This window comes from Oncorhynchus masou, unplaced genomic scaffold (genome assembly GCF_036934945.1).
Source record: "Oncorhynchus masou masou isolate Uvic2021 unplaced genomic scaffold, UVic_Omas_1.1 unplaced_scaffold_2560, whole genome shotgun sequence".
NCBI classification, from domain to species: domain Eukaryota; kingdom Metazoa; phylum Chordata; class Actinopteri; order Salmoniformes; family Salmonidae; genus Oncorhynchus; species Oncorhynchus masou.
Genome location: NW_027009005.1, coordinates 38,607 through 60,064, shown reverse-complemented (window position 1 = coordinate 60,064; position 21,458 = coordinate 38,607). Strand labels below are relative to the sequence as shown.

Below are 21,458 nucleotides of genomic sequence, written 5' to 3'. Positions count from 1 at the left end.
ATGCAGAGCAACAATCTTTCCAAAGTATGATCTGACTTCAGTAAGTAGTACGGTAACTATTATTTTAGATATATAAACTATATATGCAAAAGTATGTGGACACCGTTTCAAATTAGTGGCTTTGGCTTGTTCAGCCACACCCGTTGCTGACATGTGTATAAAATCAAGCACACAGCCATGCAATCTCCATGGACAAACATTGGCAGTAGAATGGCCTTACTAAAGAGCTCAGTGACTTTCAATGTGACCCCGTCATAGGATGCCACCTGTCTAACAAGTCAGTTTGTCAGATTTCTGCCATGATAGAGCTAACTGTAGTCAACTGTAAGTGCTGTTATTGTGAAGTGGAAACGTCTAGGAGCAACAACGGCTGCAATATGGTAGGCCACACAAGATGCACAGAAGGTGACCGCCGAGTGCTGATGGTGAGGGTGTCTCCTGTTATAGTGTGTCTGACAGACTGGGGTAGTACATTATCTTTGCTGTCTTTGTACCACTGATAGTTCCAGATACTGTCAGAATCAGTAACTCTGAACATGTCAGAGGAACTGTCTCTCCAGGGAACACAGGGTTTGGTTGTACAGTCAGTGTAGCTTTGAGCAGAGCTGCAGAAACATAAAACATATGTTTTTAAAACAACTAAACAGCATCCTTTAAATGAGGCCCACTTTTAAGTGGTTATAAGAGGCATTGATCTGGACTGGGTTTTCTCCATGTGTATTTCTAGTCAGTGACTCCTCCCCCCTGTATGACACATCTGAGAGTGACAGACTCTCCACTGAATATCTGGGAGCAGATATCTGTATGGTCAGAACAGCCTTCGCCACTCCTGCACAAAATCAAACCAGCATGATATAATTCCCTTACACATGTTATTTTGAGACACTCAAAACATGTCCAGACAAAATCAACTTTAAAAATCACAAATAAAGAAATATGATGAAGCATTAAGAGATGGAGTCTTGATGAAGAGAACAAATATCTACCATCATCTTCAGAGTGTCCAGAGTTGATGTATGTATTCAGCACTAAAACAAAGAAAGTCACATTGCACAAATATTAGCTTGGAATAAATAACAACATGCCATATTCAGGTTACTGATGACCAAATCTGTCCTGTACTTTAATTTAAAGGTGCAATCTCTAATTTCTACATAGATTAATAGCCATTCATCCTTGAACAGTATAACATTTAATTGCCTCAGTTTATCATTACAGAAAAAACATGATTTCACGTTTGAAATGTCCATGTTTTGCATTTGTGAAATATAATTTCACGTGTGAAACCATGTAACTGATTTGAATGACAACTGACCCATAACTCACTTCCGTCATTATGAAGTGCTTCGAGAGGCTATGCCAGGAAAACCACCTCTCCCTCAACGTCAGCAAAACAAAGGAGCTCATTGTGGACTTCAGGAGGAACCAGGCATCCTCATCAACGGGGCCATCGTGAAAACGGCAAAAAATGTCCATTTCCTTGGCGTGCAATTCTCCGAGGAGCTTAAATGGTCAAGCTACACGGACACCGTGGTGAATAACACACAACATCGACTCTTTAACCTCATGTGGCTGATTCAATTTGTCCGGTTCCTGAATGCCCTCACAGTATTCTACAGGAACACCATCGAGAGCATACTGTCGGGCTGCATCACAGCCTGGTATGGCAGCGTAGCCTAGTGGTTAGAGCGTTGGACAAGTAACCGTGAATTGTACAACTTTCACATGTGAAAATCTAATTTGCTATTTTACATGTGAAAATGTTGTCATGTGTAGTTTCATTTTACATGTTGAAATGTTGCATCTCCATGTCACATTTACTTCACATGAGATCATGTTTTCACATGTTGTCAAATATTTTCACTGTAGTTTAATTTGATCTTATGTTGCTTTTAGATGTTGTCACATGTTATCACAGTAACTCCTCATAAGATCATGTGAAATTCAGGTTGTCACAACTGTCATATCCCATCATAACACAAAATATACTGTTATTTTATGACAATGTGTGTTAACAATGTCAGTGTAAACAAGCGATGTACATTAATTCCCCTATAGCCCCATTCTTCATCCGTTTACAAAAAGTGGCAGCGTGGACGTTTTGTGGTAGTTTAAATGGCCTCTGACTCACCATGTCCTGCAATCCTAATTTAGTACCATTTACTAATGAGCATTTAAACTGTTGTATCAATAAGGTATAAAACACAAAAAAGCTAAAGCATGAAACAATCTTAATTTACATTAATGTATTATTTATTTTTCAATCTAAGGCTTACTATATCAGTTTATTAGTGTTCACACACAAACACTCTCACTCATGTGGCAAAAGCCAAAAAAGATCAGCCCCTCCCTCAGTGCCCGGTCCAGATCCAGAGCCACATTTATGGGCTCTAAGAACAACTATTGACTGGGGAATAAAAGAAGAAACTGCCACAACAGCATGCGACCAGCAGAGAGAGCCAAATGCACGGGAACTACAAGTACTGGGCATTAAACAAGAACCAACCTACAGGAAGACTGAGGAGGAGTGGTATGAACAGACCTACCAAACCAACGCCCCAACGGAAGAATACTTATGGGCATCAGTGCTGAAAGACCTAACATTGGACTAAGTGCTACATAACCTTGACCCTGTGTTGACCCTGTGTTAATTAAGATAGATTGCACTCCAGAACATCTTCCCGCTAACTGAGTGTCTAAAAGAGGTATAAAAGGAGGAGAGATCCGTGCCTAGGCATGAACCTCTACCCATATGATTTGGACATCATAGAGAATCATCAGATTCTATACTCTATACTATACTCTGTTTGTATTGACTACTTTAACATCAAGGCAAGAGCAAACTATTGACTGGTATATCTTAAGAATTGTGTTGTACACTGGAAGCTCACACCACTTAAAAATAATAAGAGAACAAAGTTGTGAAAGAGAGAACTTCACCCCTCAACAGCGCGAGGCGTTTCGGGAAAGACCAAGGGAATAGAGCTTTAAGGTAAATATATGGCTATTTGCTTTGTTTAAGAGTTATAAGAAGTGTGTTAAGCAAATTATATTTGCAATATTATTTGGCATAGCATAGCGCATTAAGGATTTATTGAGCATTATTGATGTATTAGGACTGTAGAACCATTGAATTGTAATAATGTGTATAAGACAAAAAACAGAGTGACTTAATAAAAGCTTGAAACTTTGACAACTAGGCCAGATTAACAATCTGGAGAGCAAACGCCTTCGACACTCTCACTGAACAGAAGGTGACCCTGGTTATAGGTTAAAGTGATTGCACTAAAGAATATTTCATTGTGTGGACAATAATATATCTTTGGGAAAGTCAAATACATATGGCAATACTAGTTTCCAAGTGACTACTAGCTGACGAGCATAATAACTAACAGAAGATTAGTTATTAGGTATTGATATATAAAAGAAGAAGACCCAAGGTAAGGGAGTATAGGAAGAGTCTATAAACATAAAGGAATAAAGTCCTCATCTATCCAAGGCCCCATACTAGAACGGGAAATAAGGGAGTGACAACGTGTACGAAGGAACAAACCCAACTCACGCGAAGGGCCATTACGAATACATAGAAGGGTTGGTAGGGCCGCAAGGCAAGGCCCTTGTTACACCGAAGTGACTAAAATCCTAAAGTACTCTGCCGAGCCAGAGGACGGGATAGAGGCTTTTGCTACAGGTAAGGTGTGCTTCATTCTGTCCTGACGATGATCTCTGAACTACAGTTCTTCTGACAAACCCCTTTTCTTCCTATATGATGATTAGTTCACGCTAGATGTCGACCGATTAATCGGAATGGCCGATTAATTATGGCCGATTTCAAGTTTTCATAACAATCGGAAATCTGTATTTTTGGACACCGATTTGGCCGATTTTTTAAATATATTTTTTTTTACACCTTAACTAGTCCAACGCTCTAACCACCTGCTTTACATTGCACTCCACGAGGAGCCTGCCTGTTACACGAATGCAGTAAGCCAAGGTAAGTTGCTAGCTAGCATTAAACTTATCTTATAAATTTTTTTTTTATCAATCATAACCACTAGTTAACTACACATTGTTGATGATATTACTAGTTTATCTAGCTTGTCCTGTGATGCATATAATCGATGCGGTGCGTATTCGTGAAAAAGGACTGTCGTTGCTCCAATGTGTACCTAACCATGAACATCAATGCCTTTCTTAAAATCAATACAAATAAGTATACATTTTTAAACCTGCATATTTAGCTAAAAGAAATCCAGGTTAGCAGGCGATATTAACCAGGTGAAATTGTGTCACTTCTCTTGCGTTCATTGCTCGCAGAGTCAGTGTATATGCAACAGTTTGGGAGGCCTAATTTGACCGGAATTCTACGTAATTATGATATAACATTGAAGGTTGTGCAATGTAACAGGAATATTTAGACGTATGGATGCCACCGTTAGATCAAATACGGAACGGTTCCGTATTTCACTGAAAGAATAAACATCTTTTTATTTTACCATATTAATGACCTAATGCTCGTATTTCTGTGTGTTATGTTATAACTAAGTCTATGATTTGATAGAGCAGTCTGACTGAGCGATGGTAGGTACCAGCAGGCTCATAAGCATTCATTCAAACAGCACTTTTACTGCGTTTTGCCAGCAGCTCTTCGCTGTGCTTCAAGCAATGAGCTGTTTATGACTTCAAGCCTATCAACTCCCGAAATTAGGCTGATGTAACCGATGTGAAATGGCTAGCTAGTTAGTGGGGTGCGCGCTAATAGCATTTCAAACGTCACTCGCTCTGAGACTTGGAGTGGTTGTTCCCCTTGATCTGCATGGGTAACGCTACTTCAAAGGTGGCTGTTGTCGATGTGTTCCTGGTTCGAACGAGGAGAGGGACGGAAGCTATACTGTTACACTGGCAATACTAAAGTGCCTATAAGAACATCCAATAGTCAAAGGTTAATGAAATACAAATGGTAGAGAGAGAAATAGTCCTATAATTCCTATAATAACTACAACCTAAAACTTGTTACCTGGGAATATTGAAGACTCATGTTAAAAGAAACCACCAGCTTTCATATGTTCTCATGTTCTGAGCAAATAACTTAACGTTAGCTTTCTTACATGGCACATATTGCACTTTTACTTTCTTCTCCAATTATTTAAACCAAATTGAACATGTTTCATTATTTATTTGAGGCTAAATTGATTGTACCGATGTATTATATTAAGTTAAAATAAGTGTTCGTTCAGTAATGTTGTAACTGTCATTATTACAAATAAATAAATAAATAAAAATGGCCGATTTAATCGGTATCGACTTTTTTTTTCGGTCCTTCAATAAATCGGTATCGGCGTTGAAAAATCATGAATAGGTTGACCTCTAGTTCACGCCTCTTTACCGTCACACAGAGGAATAGAGAGAAAAGCATTCTACAGAAATGAACAAAGACTGTGAGATAAAACAGCAGTGTTTAAAGGCATGTTCATTTTCTGACCAACTTCTCTGTATGGCCCCACACTGCATGATGTCACACTGGTTACTTCCTCTTTACTGGAGGAAAAGAGGATGGAACGAGAATAGAACAGATGCTTGTAGGCCTTTGCTAAGTTGTCAGGTTTCAACTAATTTCAGTTGTTCCACTGATCACCAAGTAAATTTAACAACTTCAGCCACCCCCCCACTTAACAAACACACACGTGTACACACTTACATGCATCCACCCGCACATACACACACACATGCATGCACGCTTGCACGCGTGTGTCCTTAGAGACAACACAACAGCTGTGGATAAACTGTTGCACTGTCTTTCACAAAAGGACCTTAACAACAGTGAACTTTCTCTCCATCCAAAAGATTCAGCAAGGAGCATAGGACCATGGAAAACAGAGAGTAGGAAGGAACAACCTGTTTAGTCATACCACTTCTCCAAGAGAAAGTCAACAAGTGTAAAACAGAGAGTGTACATATGAGCCCTCTCCTGTACTCCCTGTTCACCCACGACTGCGTGGCCATGCACGCTCCAACTCAATCATCAAGTTTGCGGACGACACAACAGTGGTAGGCTTGATTACCAACAACGACGAGACGGCCTACAGGGAGGAGGTGAGGGCCCCTCGGAGTGTGGTGTCAGGAAAATAACCTCACACTCAAAGTCAACAAAACTAAGGAGATGATTGTGGACTTCAGGAAACAGCAGAGGGAACACCCCCTATCCACATCGATGGAACAGTAGTGGAGAGAGTAGCAAGTTTTAAGTTCCTCGGCATACACATCACAGACAAACTGAATTGGTCCACTCACACAGACAGCATCGTGAAGAAGGCGCAGCAGCGCCTCTTCAACCTCAGGAGGCTGAAGAAATTCGGCTTGTCACCAAAAGCACTCACAAACTTCTACAGAGGCACAATCGAGAGCATCCTGGCGGGCTGTATCACCGCCTGGTACGGCAACTGCTCCGCCCTCAACCGTAAGGCTCTCCAGAGGGTAGTGAGGTCTGCACAACGCATCATCGGGGGCAAACTACCTGCCCTCCAGGACACCTACACCACCCGATGTTACAGGAAGGCCATAAAGATCATCAAGGACATCTACCACCGAGCCACTGCCTGTTCACCCCGCTATCATCCAGAAGGCGAGGTCAGTACAGGTGCATCAAAGCTGGGACCGAGAGACTGAAAAACAGCTTCTATCTCAAGGCCATCAGACTGTTAAACAGCCACCACTAACATTGAGTGGCTGCTGCCTACACACTGACACTGACTCAACTCCAGCCACTTTAATAATGGGAATTGACGGGAAATGTTGTAAATATATCACTAGCCACTTTAAACAATGCTACCTTATATAATGTTACTTACCCTACATTATTCATCTCATATGCATACCTATATACTGTACTCTATATCATCGACTGCATCCTTATGTAATACATGTATCACTAGCCACTTTAACTATGCCACTTTGTCTACATACTCATCTCACATGTATATACTGTACTCGATACCATCTACTGTATCTTGCCTATGCTGCTCTGTACCATCACTCACTCATATATCCTTATGTACATATTCTTTATCCCCTTACACTGTGTATAAGACAGTAGATCAGGAATTGTTAGTTAGATTACTTGTTGGTTTTTACTGCATTGTCGGAACTAGAAGCACAAGCATTTCGCTACACTTGCATTAACATCTGCTAACCATGTGTATGTGACAAATAAAATTTGATTTGATTTGATTTGATTTGATTTATGGGGCTGACACTCTTCTCCAAGAGAAAGTCAACAAGTGTAAAACAGAGAGTGTACATATGGGGCTGCCACTCTTCTCCAAGAGAAAGTCAACAAGTGTAAAACAGAGAGTGTACATATGGGGCTGACACTCTTCTCCAAGAGAAAGTCAACAAGTGTAAAACAGAGAGTGTACATATGGGGCTGACACTCTTCTCCAAGAGAAAGTCAACAAGTGTAAAACAGAGAGTGTACTTAACCTCTTGAAACTCTGGGGGCGCTATTTCATTTTTGGATGAAAAACGTTCCCGTTTTAAACAAGATATTTTGTCACAAAAAGATGTCGACTATGCATATAATTGATAGCTTTGGAAATAAAACACTCTGAATTTTCCAGAACTGCAAAGATATTCTCTGTGGGTGCCCTAAAACGTGAGCTACAGGCAAAACCAAGATGAAACAGCAACCTGGAAACCAGCAGGATTTTTGAGGCTCCGTTTTCCATTGTCTCCTTATATGGCTGTGAATGCGAGAGGAATGAGCCTGCCCTTTCTGTCGTTTCCCCAAGGTGTCTGCAGCATTGTGACGTATTTGTAGGCATATCATTGGAAGATTGACCATAAGAGACTACATTTTCCAGGTGTCCGCCCGGTGTCCTCCGTCGAAATTGGTGCGTCTTTTTCAGCTGCTGGTATTTTTCCATGCGAATCTAAGGGGAAAGCAGGCTTCCACGAACTGCATATCAATGAAGAGATATGTGAAAAAACACCTTGAGGATTGATTCCAAACAACGTTTGCCATGTTTCGGTCGATATTATGGAGTTAATTCGGAAAAAGTTTGACGTTTTGGTGACTGAATTTTCGGTTCGTTTCGGTAGCCAAATGTGATGTACAAAACAGAGCGATTTCTCCTACACAAAGATTCTTTCAGGAAAAACTGAACATTTGCTATGTAACTGAGAGTCTCCTCATTGAAAACATCTGAAGCTCTTCAAAGGTAAATGATTTTATTTATTTGGTTATCTGGTTTTTGTGAAAATGTTGCGTGCTAAATGCTACTCAAAATGCTAAGCTAGCTTAGCATACTCTTACACAAATTGGTGATTTTCTATGGTTCAAAAGCATATTTTGAAAATCTGAGATGACAGTGTTGTTAAGAAAAGGCTAAGCTTGAGAGCAGGCGCATTATTTTCATTTTATTTGCGATTTTCAGAAATCGTTAACGTTGCGTTATGCTAATGAGCCTGAGGCTTTATTCACGATCCCGGATCCGGGATGGGGAGTATCAAGAGGTTTTAAGGAGATGACACTCTTCTCCAAGAGAACGTCAACAAGTGTAAAACAGAGAGTGTACATACGGGGCTGACACTCTTCTCCAAGAGAAAGTCAACAAGTGTAAAACAGAGAGTGTACATACGGGGCTGACACTCTTCTCCAAGAGAAAGTCAACAAGTGTAAAACAGATTCTACTTAAGAGCCACTCTTCTCCAAGAGAAAGTCAACAAGTGTAAAACAGAGTGTACTTAAGAGTCACTCTTCTCCAATAGCTTGTCTCTTTCCCTTCTTTCTTTTCTCTCTTCTTGAACTTTTCTCCCGGCTCTGCCCTGAGGGATAAAGCATCCGGGTGAGGATTGTCACGCCCTGATCTGTTTCACCTGTTCCTGTGATTGTCTCCACCCCCTCCAGGTGTCGCTTATTTTCCCCAGTGTATTTATCCCTGTGTTTCCTGTCTCTCTGTGCAACCAGTGTGTTTTCCCGCACTCCTTTTGCTATTCTCCTTTTTCTAGTCCTCCCGGTTTTGACCCTTGCCTGTTTCTGGACTCTGTACCCACCTGCCTGACTATTCTGCCTGCCTTGACCACGAGCCTGTCTGCCACTCTGTACCTCCTGGACTCTGATCTGGTTTTGACTGTTTAACCTGTCCACGACCATTCTCTTGCCTACCCCTTGGATTATTAAACATTGTAAGACTCCAACCATCTGCCGGCATCTGGGTCTCGGCTTGTGCCCTAATAGAGGATAGACGATTTCTTTGTTCACTATGGTACAGTATTAACCCTTTGTGACAATAGCATGCAGGTAACACTGGTGCTCTCAAAAAGATAGGAGCACCACATGAAATTTAGGAGCACCAGAAAATAGTATGTGTTATATTGATTGATATACAGCTCATATTGGGCCTATATGAATTCTAGCTACTTTTGAAGAACATGTTGTGCCCTGGAAACTAATATGTAACACTGTAAAGACATTGGTTTATTATAAAAGCTAAAATGTGTATATGAATACCAGTCATTAAAATTGCAATACTTTCTGGAATATTAGGATTCTACATTGTGTAAAAACACTATTTTCATATTGAGTTGCATTACATTGAAAATCGTACACGGTCTCTTTAAAACGTCAGGTGACTGAACAAAGTGTTAACCAGGTATTCCCAAACAGGGATACGCACAATGCCGTCGTGGGTATGGCAATTTTTTGGGGGGATTTTTCTTCACATTTTCAAACAGTCCATTTATGTTGTCCAAAGGGCAATACATTTGGGGGAGGTGTTTTTCTCGACTGTGTAGCCTCGTTTCACTGCCAAAAATGAAATGAAACCATCTAGTATTCAGCGAAATAACAACACAATGTCAAATACAGGTAGCCTAGTCAAATCATTAACATCCGAGTCCACATAACATCCACGTCCACATGAACATTTACTCTCTCGCGGGCATGCCACTAACGGTCCGTATGTAGACAAACGTAGCTGCTGCTCATTCTGTTTTACATTGATAAATGGTTAAAGTAAGGCCCGCGTCAAGAGACACATGGCAGCTACACTGGTAGTATAGTTACGAACAGTACTACACCTGCACCTGTCAACGACACATTGTTCTGCTTCCACGAGCACATCCAATGCTAGCTACAGTAATTCTACATCTGTTGGGATACAGCTGGATGAGTCAACAGATGTGGCGGGCCTGGCACAGCTCCTGGTTTATGTCCGTTACGGTTATGGGGGGTCAATTAAAGAAGACATCCACTTCTGCAAATCACTGGAAACCAGGACAACAGGAGAGGATATTTTTAAAGTACTGGACAGGCCTGACAAGGTGGGGCAGAACCTGTTATGAGACTCACATTTTTCACTTGTTTTGCATGTTATTTTGGCATTAATGTGTCATATATCAGTTTGCAAACATTGTAAAAAATATATCCTTCAGTTAATAAAAGCCGCATACAGACATGGGCAGTGTCCGAAAACCTATACTAACATACTGTATAGTACATACTTAATGAGTATATACGACAAACTATATAAACTCAGCATAAAAAGAAACGTCCTCTCACTGTCAACTGCATTTATTTTCAGAAAACTTAATAACGTGTAAATATTTATATGAACATAACAAGATTCAACAACAGACATAAACTGAACAAGTTCCACAGACTAACAGATTGTTAAAAAAATGGAATGTGTCCCTTACAAACCCTCAGTCCAGCCTCTCTCAGCCTATTGCGGACAGTCTGAGCACTGATGGAGGGATTGTGCATTCCTGGTGTCACTCGGGCAGTTGTTGTTGCCATCATGTACCTGTCCCGCAGGTGTGATGTTCAGATGTACAGATCCTGTGGAGGTGTTTCACGTGGTCTGGCACTGCGAGGACGATCCGCTGTCCGTCCTGTCTCCCTGTAGCGCTGTCTTAGGCGTCCCACAGTACGGACATTGCAATTTATTGCCCTGGCCACATCTGCAGTCCTCATGCCTTCTTGCAGCATGCCTGAGGCACATTCACGCAGATGAGCAGGGACCCTGGGCATCTTTCTTTGGTGTTTTTCAGAGTCAGTAGAAAGGCCTCCTTATTGCCTACCATCTGTAAACTCTTAGTGTCTTAACAACCGTTCCACAGGTACATGTTCATTAATTGTTTATGGTTCATTGAACAAGCATGAGAAACAGTGTTTAAACCCTTTACAATGAAGATCTGTAAAGTTATTTGGATTTTTATGAATTGTCTTTGAAAGACAGGGTCCTGAAAAATGTACGTTTCTTTTTTTTGCTGAGTTTACTATTTAGCCATGTAAGTATACTGTAAACGAACGGTATCCTTTCAGTTGAGCATACTAGCGTAGCCCCATGCCTGTCTACAGGAAGTTGATGCTGGAAGTCAGAGCGTTCAGAGCGCAAACTGGCAGAGGACTAGGGTTGATCTGAGCGTTCTGACCATCACAACAGCAGTGAAGCCCACATCACAAGCTAACTGGCTAGCTACTTCCAGGTACAAATGAGAGAACACTTTACTCTGTCCATTTTACTCACCACAGCAGAGCTGGTTTGGCTGTTTTCATGTTATCCAGAGCATTGGTGACTGTAACTGTGTTGCTGGCAACAATTTAATGAGACTTTTTTGCCTTAATTTTCTGACACCGGCCATATTCAACGCGTGATGAGCATTCGGAAATTCATCAATTATTCTGCACTCTGGCTCTAAAATTAGAGTAGATAGCCTGAGCTGATTTATGTTCATTGAGAACGATAAAGACTATACCAATTAGCTAAGAATGATGTGAATAATCAAGTCAATAAATGTTCGGTAGATAGCATGTAGACAAGTTTGTAAGCTAGCTAACATACTGTCACCTACTGTCAATTGTACAACTGAATGCATTAATTTTTACATTATCATTGCAAGCCGTCATGACTCTCAAAAGCCGCGACAGCAGCTGTTTACTTCCGAAGATAACTTTAGCGCCGCCCTAAAAGCCCGATTCAAATTCAACACAAATCTTCAAATAGGTATGCAATGACGCATACCAACTCTTTATAGTGTTTTATTTACATTTTAGAGACAGTTGGACAGATTGGGTGAAAAAGCTATTTTCCCACAAGGCTTATCTCCCCCTTCCCTTTCACTAAGTTTCGCTTCCCCAGGCTCTATTTTTAAAAAGACTCGACAGAGCTCATTGCCTTTAATTACTTTAATTACGCAGAGCTCATTGCCTTCTTTAATTACGCAGATTGCCTTCTTTAATTACGCAGAGCTCATTGCTTTAATTACGCAGAGCTCATTGCCTTCTTTAATTACGCAGAGCTCATTGCCTTCTTTAATTACGCAGAGCTCATTGCCTTCTTTAATTACGCAGAGCTCATTGCCTTCTTTAATTACGCAGAGCTCATTGCCTTCTTTAATTACGCAGAGCTCATTGCCTTCTTTAATTACGCAGAGCTCATTGCCTTCTTTAATTACGCAGAGCTCATTGCCTTCTTTAATTACGCAGAGCTCAATTACGCAGAGCTCATTGCCTTCTTTAATTACGCAGAGCTCATTGACTTCTTTAATTACGCAGAGCTCATTGCCTTCTTTAATTACGCAGAGCTCATTGACTTCTTTAATTATGCAGAGCTCATTGCCTTCTTTAATTACGCAGAGCTCATTGACTTCTTTAATTATGCAGAGATCATTGACTTCTATAATTACGCAGAGCTCATTGCCTTCTTTAATTAAGCAGAGCTTGGCGGCATGAAGGTCTCGTCATTGATTTTTCTTGGCAACGGGAGAAATTGTACTTTACAATGATATTTATCTTACTTTTGACCTGGAAGTATTACATTTTTTTGGGCACTAAAATAAGGTCAATTGTACGTTACAGTGCAATATACAGAAGTGCTATGATATGCTATGTGGTTCGTAACCATAGCGTAGCCAACACATTGTCAGCCAAAATAACGTTTAGCGTAACTTATTTGAGAAGTCATTACTTTACTACATTGCTCAACATTGTCTTAGCTTTGTCATATTTAGTTAAAGCAATTCATTTGTATCCGCTCTTGTTGGACTTTGGCTGCATACTTTCCACCTTTTTCCTCAAATTTGAAAATGTTGTGAAGCCACACCCATTTTCTAAAGAATTGCATTTTATGGGCCCTAAAAGTAAGGAAATAGTGTCCACTGCGTGTATACTTCGTAATTCGCAAATGTAGTACGACATCCGGGAACTTTTGGCATACTAACTCGATCCATACTATGACCAACAAGCATACTACATACTCAATATACATCACACATAGTAGGTTAGTGTGGTTAGTTTGAGTATTCAACCACAACCATGGTCTCTTTTTTGTTTTCTTGAGTAAGGCAGCTCCAAAATGAAGGGGTTTCAGCCTTGCTCAGTGCTTTCTGTGGTGGTGGGGCAAGCCAGCAGAAAATACGGAGCGTTGCACTGTGATTGGCTCAGTGTTCTGTCACTCACGGGGACACTACTTCACCACCAAGTCTAAGGATAGAGCTCTAAAATTCGAAAAAAAAAAAAAAAAAGCATTGCTGAACCGGGTTTTGCGTGTGCAATTCGATGATTAGCCGTGAGCTTTTGGAGTTAGCTAGCTAGTTTTCACCTATTTGCCTAATAGCCTAGTTAGATAGTACCACGTTAGCTGAAGACAACCTTATGAATAGCATTGTTAGTCTTCAGTCTTGATAGTCTCTTTTGTCCAGAGCACCATGAGGTATAGCTTGTCAACACTCATCAATCTCTTAGTACAGTTTACTATATCTGTAGAGACGGAACTCTCAACCATTTACAATATTCACAACTTGATACTAGAACACATCCAACAAATATAGCATTTTGCATTCATCGTAATTGACAGCACATTTAGCAACCACTGAGTTAGAGCTACTCTTTATTTCCTGAGAGGTGACCTGGTTAAATGCTCACCACACCACCACACCATCTGCTCTACAAGCTCAGGTTCTCACAGAGATGCTACTTCAGTGTAGGGTGGTCATTCACCCCCACCTCATATACAGATATATGATCTTAAATTAAACTATATGTTCACAGCAAAATAATCCTGCAGCAACCGGATTTAAACATTTAGTCCAACATGTTGCTTGATTGGTGGTTAGGCTATTAGCTGGCCAAAATTAGGCGACATGAAAAGTGCAATACTGCTAAAATCTGCATTTCCTGTGGTTAACGACAATTCTTAGCAACAAAAGAGTGACCAAATTAAGATCCTTCATCTGTAGACCTACACCATATTTGCTGCTATCCAACTTTAGTGTAATTTACTAATAAGTATTTGCACTGTTTTATCAATAAGGTACAAAACACACTAAAAAGCTAAAACATGAAACTGTCTTAATTTATATGATTGTCTTATTCCTTTTTTCCATCAAAGGTTTAGTAAATCAGGTAATTAGTGTTCATACACAAACACACTCACTCAGTACTTACAGAGTAACACACAGAGCAAGGTGGGCTCCATTCTGTCCTGCTGGAACTCTGAACTACAGTTCTTCTGACAAACCCCTCTACTTCCTATATGATGACAGACGGATTAGTTCACGCCTCTTTACCGTCACACAGAGAAATAGAGAGAAGCATTCTACAGAAATGTACGAAGACTGTGAAAAAAAGAGTAACAGTTGCTGGTGAGTTTATTTTCTGACAAACATCTTGTGATTAGCTACATGGACTCACACTGGTTCCTTCCTCTTTATTGGATAAAAGGAGGGTGAAATGAGAATAGATACCTGAGATGAGATCAGAGCTTGTAGTTTGATATCATAGTGTGCAGATGGTTGTTTCATCTCTCCACCCACAATGCACAGATAGATAGCTAGATAGATACTGACTATAGGCCTCCCTTCAAGCCTAGGGTGCTAACCTCAGTTGTTCCACTTAGCCCAAATAGACATCTTCACCCCCACCTCCTACTGCTCAGTAATAGCATGTGTCAAAACCACAGTCAGCTAGCTCACTTATTCATTACTCAGATGGTTCTGAGGGACACATTTAGTTAAAAACTGTCTACATAGACATGTATTTGTTAGTGTGTTGTTTATGAGATGTGTATCAGGATAATGTATTTTTCATGTGTATGTGTGTCTGGTCGTTTCAGTCAACAGAAAAATCTCATTGATTTATCAAGACTAGTCCCCATAATTGTATCAGTGAATGGTGATAAAATAGTTATTGCTATTGCTTCAAATCCTATTGGGAATCAATTTAAATAAATAATACACACCACTTTTATCAGCACATTACTCAACACTAGTGAGACTCATGTTGCCTACGGAAGGCCTACAGTATATCGAAAAATATGACGTGACTCTCCATCAATAATTACATATAGAGGATTGGAGGATTCTAAATTAAAACCAAAAGCTGCCTCATGGGTCTCCCGGTGGAGACCGGCACGGGTATCTGTAGCAACGCATTTTGCATTGCGATGCGGTGGAGAGGGTAGTAAGTTTTAAGTTCCTCGGCGTACACATCACGGACAAACTGAATTGGTCCACCCACACAGACAGAGTGGTGAAGAAGGCGCAGCAGCGCCCCTTCAACCCCAGGAGGCTGAGGAAATTCGGCTTGTCACCAAAAGCACTCACAAACTTCTACAGATGCACAATTGAGAGCATCCTGTCGGGCTCTATCACCGCCTGGTACGGCAACTGCTCCTCCCACAACCGTAAGGTTCTACAGAGGGTAGTGAGGTCTGCACAACGCATCACCGAGGGCAAACTACCTGCCCTCCAGGACACCTACACCACCCGATGTCACAGGAAGGCCATAAAGATCATCAAGGACAACACCCACCCGAGTCACTGCCTGTTCACCCCGCTATCATCCAGAAGGCGAGGTCAGTACAGGTGCATCAAAGCAGGGGCTGAGAGACTGAAAAACAGCTTCTATCTCAAGGCCATCAGACTGTTAAACAGCCACCACTAACATTGAGTGGCTGCTGCCAACATACTGACTCAACTCCAGCCACTTTAATAATGGAAATTGATAGACATTGATGTAAAAATACATCACTAGCCACTTCAAACAATGCTACTTAATATAATGTTTACATACCCTACAGTACTCATCTCATATGTATATGTATATACTGTACTCTATGATCTACTGCATCTTTATGTAATACATGTATCACTAGCCACTTTAAACTATGCCACTTTGTTTACATACCACACATTACTTATCTCATATGTATATACTGTACTCGATACCATCTACTGCATTTTGCCTGTGCCGTTCTGTACCATCACTCATTCATATATCTTTATGTACATATTATGTATCCCTTTACACTTGTGTGTATAAGGTAGTAGTTTTGGAATTGTTAGGTTAAATTACTTGTTGGTTATTACTGCATTGTCGGAATTAGAAGCACAAGCATTTCGCTACATTCACATTAACATCTGCTAACCATGAGTATGTGACAAATAACATTTGATTTGATTTGATTAGAATGCTGCGCCACTGGGGAGGCCCCATCCACAAAGTATGAAAATACAGAGAGGTGTTGGTAAAGGTATATTGTCCTGCAAACAGCCCATAATGGGCTATTATAATACTGTACATGGTGTCCAGGTCAGGATAACCAAAACATTTCTTTATTAAAGACTATCAGAAAGAATGTAGGTGCTTATTTCTTTTCATCCAAAGCCATGAATGAGTGAGTCACTCAGCTTTATGTAGGTGCCGCTACAGTATATGACTGTGCCATAAACTTGATAATATATAACAATATTTTGGAGGTTATTTCATTTTCAAAAAAACAAAAATGAGCGATTGTAATATGAATAAATGCCAAAATATTTGTATTTGTAAAGGCCAAAACATGAATTGCTGTTTTTAGAGGGAGAGAAATGCTGGGCCAATTGTGCGCCACCCTATAGGACTCCCAATCACTGTTCGGATGTGATACGTAATAATAACAATAGTACTTTTTGTTGGATTATTTGTTTTGTCTTTTCTGGTGGATTAAAGTGAAATTGCAACCAATCAAATCAAATCAATGTTTATTTGTCACAGTGAAATGCTTACTTATAGGCTCTAACCAATAGTGCAAAAAAAGGTATTAGGCGAACAATAGGTAAGTAAGGAAATGAAAACAACAGTTTTATTTTGTCCTAGACTTGGCACTCCGGTACCGCTTGCCATGCGGTAGTAGAGAGAACAGTCTATGACTGGGGTGGCTGGGGTCTTTGACAATTTTTAGGGCCTTCCTCTGACACCGCCTGGTGTAGAGGTCCTGGATGGCAGGCAGCAATCACGGCCGGTTGTTATACAGCCAACCGAACTAAGAAATACATTTGACGATAGAATTCTCCCCCTACCCCTCCGTCTAGGAAAGTTTATTGTCCAGCTACATGCTAATAGCCATAATGACGCTGTGCAACGTGACCATGAGTGTTTGAAAGAGTATTCTCCAGTAAGCAACAATTTGTTTACCTTCATTAACTTTGTTTAAATATTTCTGTAATTCAGTGATATTTATTCCCATAGTAATTCATTATCGATACATAACCAAATAAACAATGGCATTTTGAAAGAGTATTTGTATCATTATTTTATTAACAAAAAAAATAAAGATGCCATTATTAGTTACATTGTTTTAGTTTGAACGTGCAGACGAGCATTAAGAACAGCGTTTCCTTTGTCAGTGCCGTTATTAGTGCAATGCACCTTAAAGTGTTGCTCTGTGCGACCCAGTGTGGCGGGGAATCCCATGGGCTATGTCCGTCTACTGTGCGTGGCTCTGCGGCCCATCCCATGCCGCTTGCCCTCATGCATTGAACCTTGTGCGCTTTCTGTGGATACAGCTGGAGAACTGCAAGGCAATCCCATTGTGCGCCACTTGGGAGCATATACAGTTGAAGTCCGAAGTTTACATACACTTAGGTTGGAGTCATTAAAACTTGTTTTTCAACCACTCTACTTAGTGCATGACACAAGTAATGTTTCCCAAAATTCTTTACAGACAGATTATTTCACTTATAATTCACTGTATCACAATTCCAGCGGGTCAGAAGTTTACATACACTAAGTAGACTGTGCCTTTAAACAGCTTGGAAAATTCCAGAAAATTATGTCATGGCTTTAGAAGCTTTTGATAAGCTAAATGACATCATTTGAATCAATTGGAGGTGTACCTGTGGATGTATTTCAAGGCCTACCTTCGAACTCAGTGCCTCTTTGCTTGACATCATGGGAAATCAAAAGAAATCAGCCAAGACCTCAGAAAAAAATTGTAGACCTCCACAAGTCTGGTTCATCCTTCGGAGGAATTTCCGTAATGCTTGAAGGTACCACCTTCATCTGTACAAATAATAGTTTGCAAGTATAAACACCATGGGACCACGCAGCCATCATACTGCTCAGGAAGGAGACGCGTTCTGTCTCCTAGAGATGAAGGTACTTTGGTGCGAAAAGTGCAAATCAACCCCAAAACAACAGCAAAGGACCTTGTGAAGATGCTGGAGGAAACAGGTACAGAAGTATCTATATCCACAGTAAAAACGAGTCCTATATCGACATAACCTGAAAGGCCGCTCAGCAAGTAAGAAGCCACTGGCCCAAAACAGCCATAAAAAAGCCAGACTACGGTTTGCAACTGCACATGAAGAAATGTCCTCTGGTCTGATGAAACAAATAGAACTGTTTGTCCATAATGACCATCATTTTGTTTGGAGGAAAAGGGGGAGGCTTGCAAGCCGAAGAACACCATCCCAACTGTGAAGGATGGGGATGGCAGCGTTATGTTGTGGAGGTGCTTTGCTGCAGGAGGGACTGGTGCGCTTCACAAAATAGAATGCATCAGGAAAATGATGTGGATATATTGAAGCAACATCTCAAGACATCAGTCAGGAAGTTAAAGCTTGGTCGCAAATGGGTCTTCCAAAGCATACTTCCAAAGTTGTGGCAAAATGGCTTAAGGATAACAAAGTCAAGGTATTTGAGTGGCCATCACAAAGCCCTGACCTCAATCCTATCGAAGATTTGTGCGCAGAACTGAAAAAGCGTTTGTGAGCAAGGAGGCCTACAAATCTAACTCAGTTACACCAGCTCTGTCAGGAGGAATGGGCCAAAATTCACCCAACTTATTGTGGGAAGCTTGTGGAAGGCTACCTGAAACGTTTGACACAAGTTAAACAATTTAAAAGCAATCCTACCAAATACTAATTGAGTGTATGTAAACTTCTGACATGCTGGGAATGTGATAAAATAAATAAAAGCTGAAATAAATCATTCTCTCTACTATTATTCTGACATTTCACATTCTTAAAATAAAGGGTTGATCCTAACTGACCTAAAACAGGGAATTTTTACAAGGATTACATGTCCGGAATTGACATAGACCCTATTGAACAGGTAAGAGTAACTGTCTCTCCAGGGTACAGAGTGCTGTTGGGCTGGATGGTCAGAACAGGTTTCTCTGCATAGACACAATCAACACAATACCATTACCTTATACTTGTTACAGTATCATGAGAGAAATAAAACACATTTGTTTTACTTTTCTACACAGAACATACAGACACAACCGAATACTGACACGTACATCACGAATGACTCAGTATAAATAGTGTATCAATCACCTATTTCAATTGAATCACCTATTTCTTTAAAATAAACTATGACTGAGAAAGGAAAAGCAGTGACAGAGACAAAGAGGATGAAACATAAAGATGTTTGATCAAATAAATGAATATCTAGCATCATCTTCACAAGTGTCCACAGTAGATTCAACAAAGACCAAGAAAGTCATTACAGTACAGACAATAATACATCGACAGTACTTTCAGTGTAGCACACAGAGCAAGGTGTTCTCCATTCTGTCCCACTGACCATCTCCGAACTACAGTTCTTCTGACAAACCGCTCTACTTCCTGTATGGTGAGTCTGATTACATCACACAGAGAAAAAGAGAGACAAGATTCTGCAGAAATGTATAAAGACTGAACAAAAGAACAGTAACTGTTATTTTCTGAGAAATGTATTTTTATGTTTGGCTACATTAGTTATATGGCCCCAACCTCTTTATTGGAGGAAAGAGGATGGAACTAGAAGAGAGATCTGAGATCAGATCTTGTGGTTTGACATCAGAATGTGCAGATGTTTGTTTCATGTTGCACTATGCACAGATAGATGGATACAGAAAGACAGACAGACAGACAGGAAGACATACATTGAGTGTACAAAACATTAAGGACACCTGCTCTTTCCATGCCATAGACTGAACAGGTTAATCCAGGTGAAATCCACTTCAATCAGTGTAGATGAAGGGGAGAAGACAGGTTAAAGAAGGATTTTTAAGCCTTGAGACAATTGAGACGTGGGTTGTGTATGTGTGCCATGCAGAGGGTGCACTGGCAAGACTAAATATTTAAGTACCTTTGAACGGGGTCTGGTAGTATGTGCCAGACACACCAGTTTGTTTCAAGAACTCTAACCCTGCTGGGTTTTTCATGCTGAAAAATTCCCTTGTGAATCAAGAATGGTCAAAAATGCTTTCTCTGTATACTGAGATATATATATATATGCAGGCCTAGCTAGCTAACCTACTTTGTGCCACTGCCCACAAAGGAAATGGACATCTTCAGCCACCCCCTCCCTTCATACACACACAGCTCTTCTCACCTCTCACTGTCACACTGCTGCTTAGGAGAATATGTCAAAACCACAGTCGGCAAAGTAACTAACTCCTCTCAGGGGTTTGGTGGTTGACTTGTTCATTAGACAGTTGAAGCTCAGTCTCAGCCGGCAGCTAGCCACATAACTGACATATCTATAAGGGACTATTTATCAGTTGTGCACTCGATCATTCTCTGAGGGACTGTTTTTGTTCATTTGGGTGACACGGCAGGAGTCGATGGACGGTTAAAAAAACAAACATTTTTTCCGGCATCTCACAAACAGTGTCAGCAGCGTCTCTAGACTATTTTCCTACTGAGCCGACTGAGAGCTGAGGTAGTTTTTTCACGTCTCATGCCCTCGGCCTGTGCCTGAGTGTGTTACCTAACCGTGTGAGAACACTAAACTACCTACTACATAACACTCTATATTAAGTTGAGAGTTGCAATTGGAACATTGCATTCCAAAGTTCGTGTCCAGTGTTCCCTACAGTTCCTGTGGCTGTGACACAAATGTTTTTTAGTCAGAATAAGAAAGCTACAGATGCTTTAAAGAGAAACAGAGAATGAAATGAGCATGTCCTGTTTCTCTCAAGTCAACTTCCTCTTTCTGTAAAAGGAGTGGACACAGCAACACTGTGGTCTTACTGTGGGTGGACAAGATCTGAGGAAGGAGTTTTGGGATAAAAGTCAATATTGCATTTACAATACCCGGTCATGTTTACATTTTCAGTAGAATCTGTAGTTTTACTAGGAAAGGTGGAAAGGTGTCAAAGGTTTGACTTCATGGCACATGTGACATTTATCAGTTGGTTTAGGAG

At 40.6% G+C, this 21,458-nt stretch overlaps 1 long non-coding RNA gene across 1 annotated transcript; it reads right to left on the bottom strand.

The window, feature by feature from the left end:
- Window positions 1-556: 556 nt before the first annotated feature.
- Window positions 557-14,520, bottom strand: LOC135533654 (uncharacterized). Its single transcript, XR_010454566.1, has 3 exons — window positions 14,447-14,520; window positions 987-1,028; window positions 557-605 (listed from the first exon to the last, which is right to left on the bottom strand). It is a non-coding gene; the product is annotated as an uncharacterized LOC135533654 (long non-coding RNA).
- Between the last annotated feature and the right edge of the window lie 6,938 nt (window positions 14,521-21,458).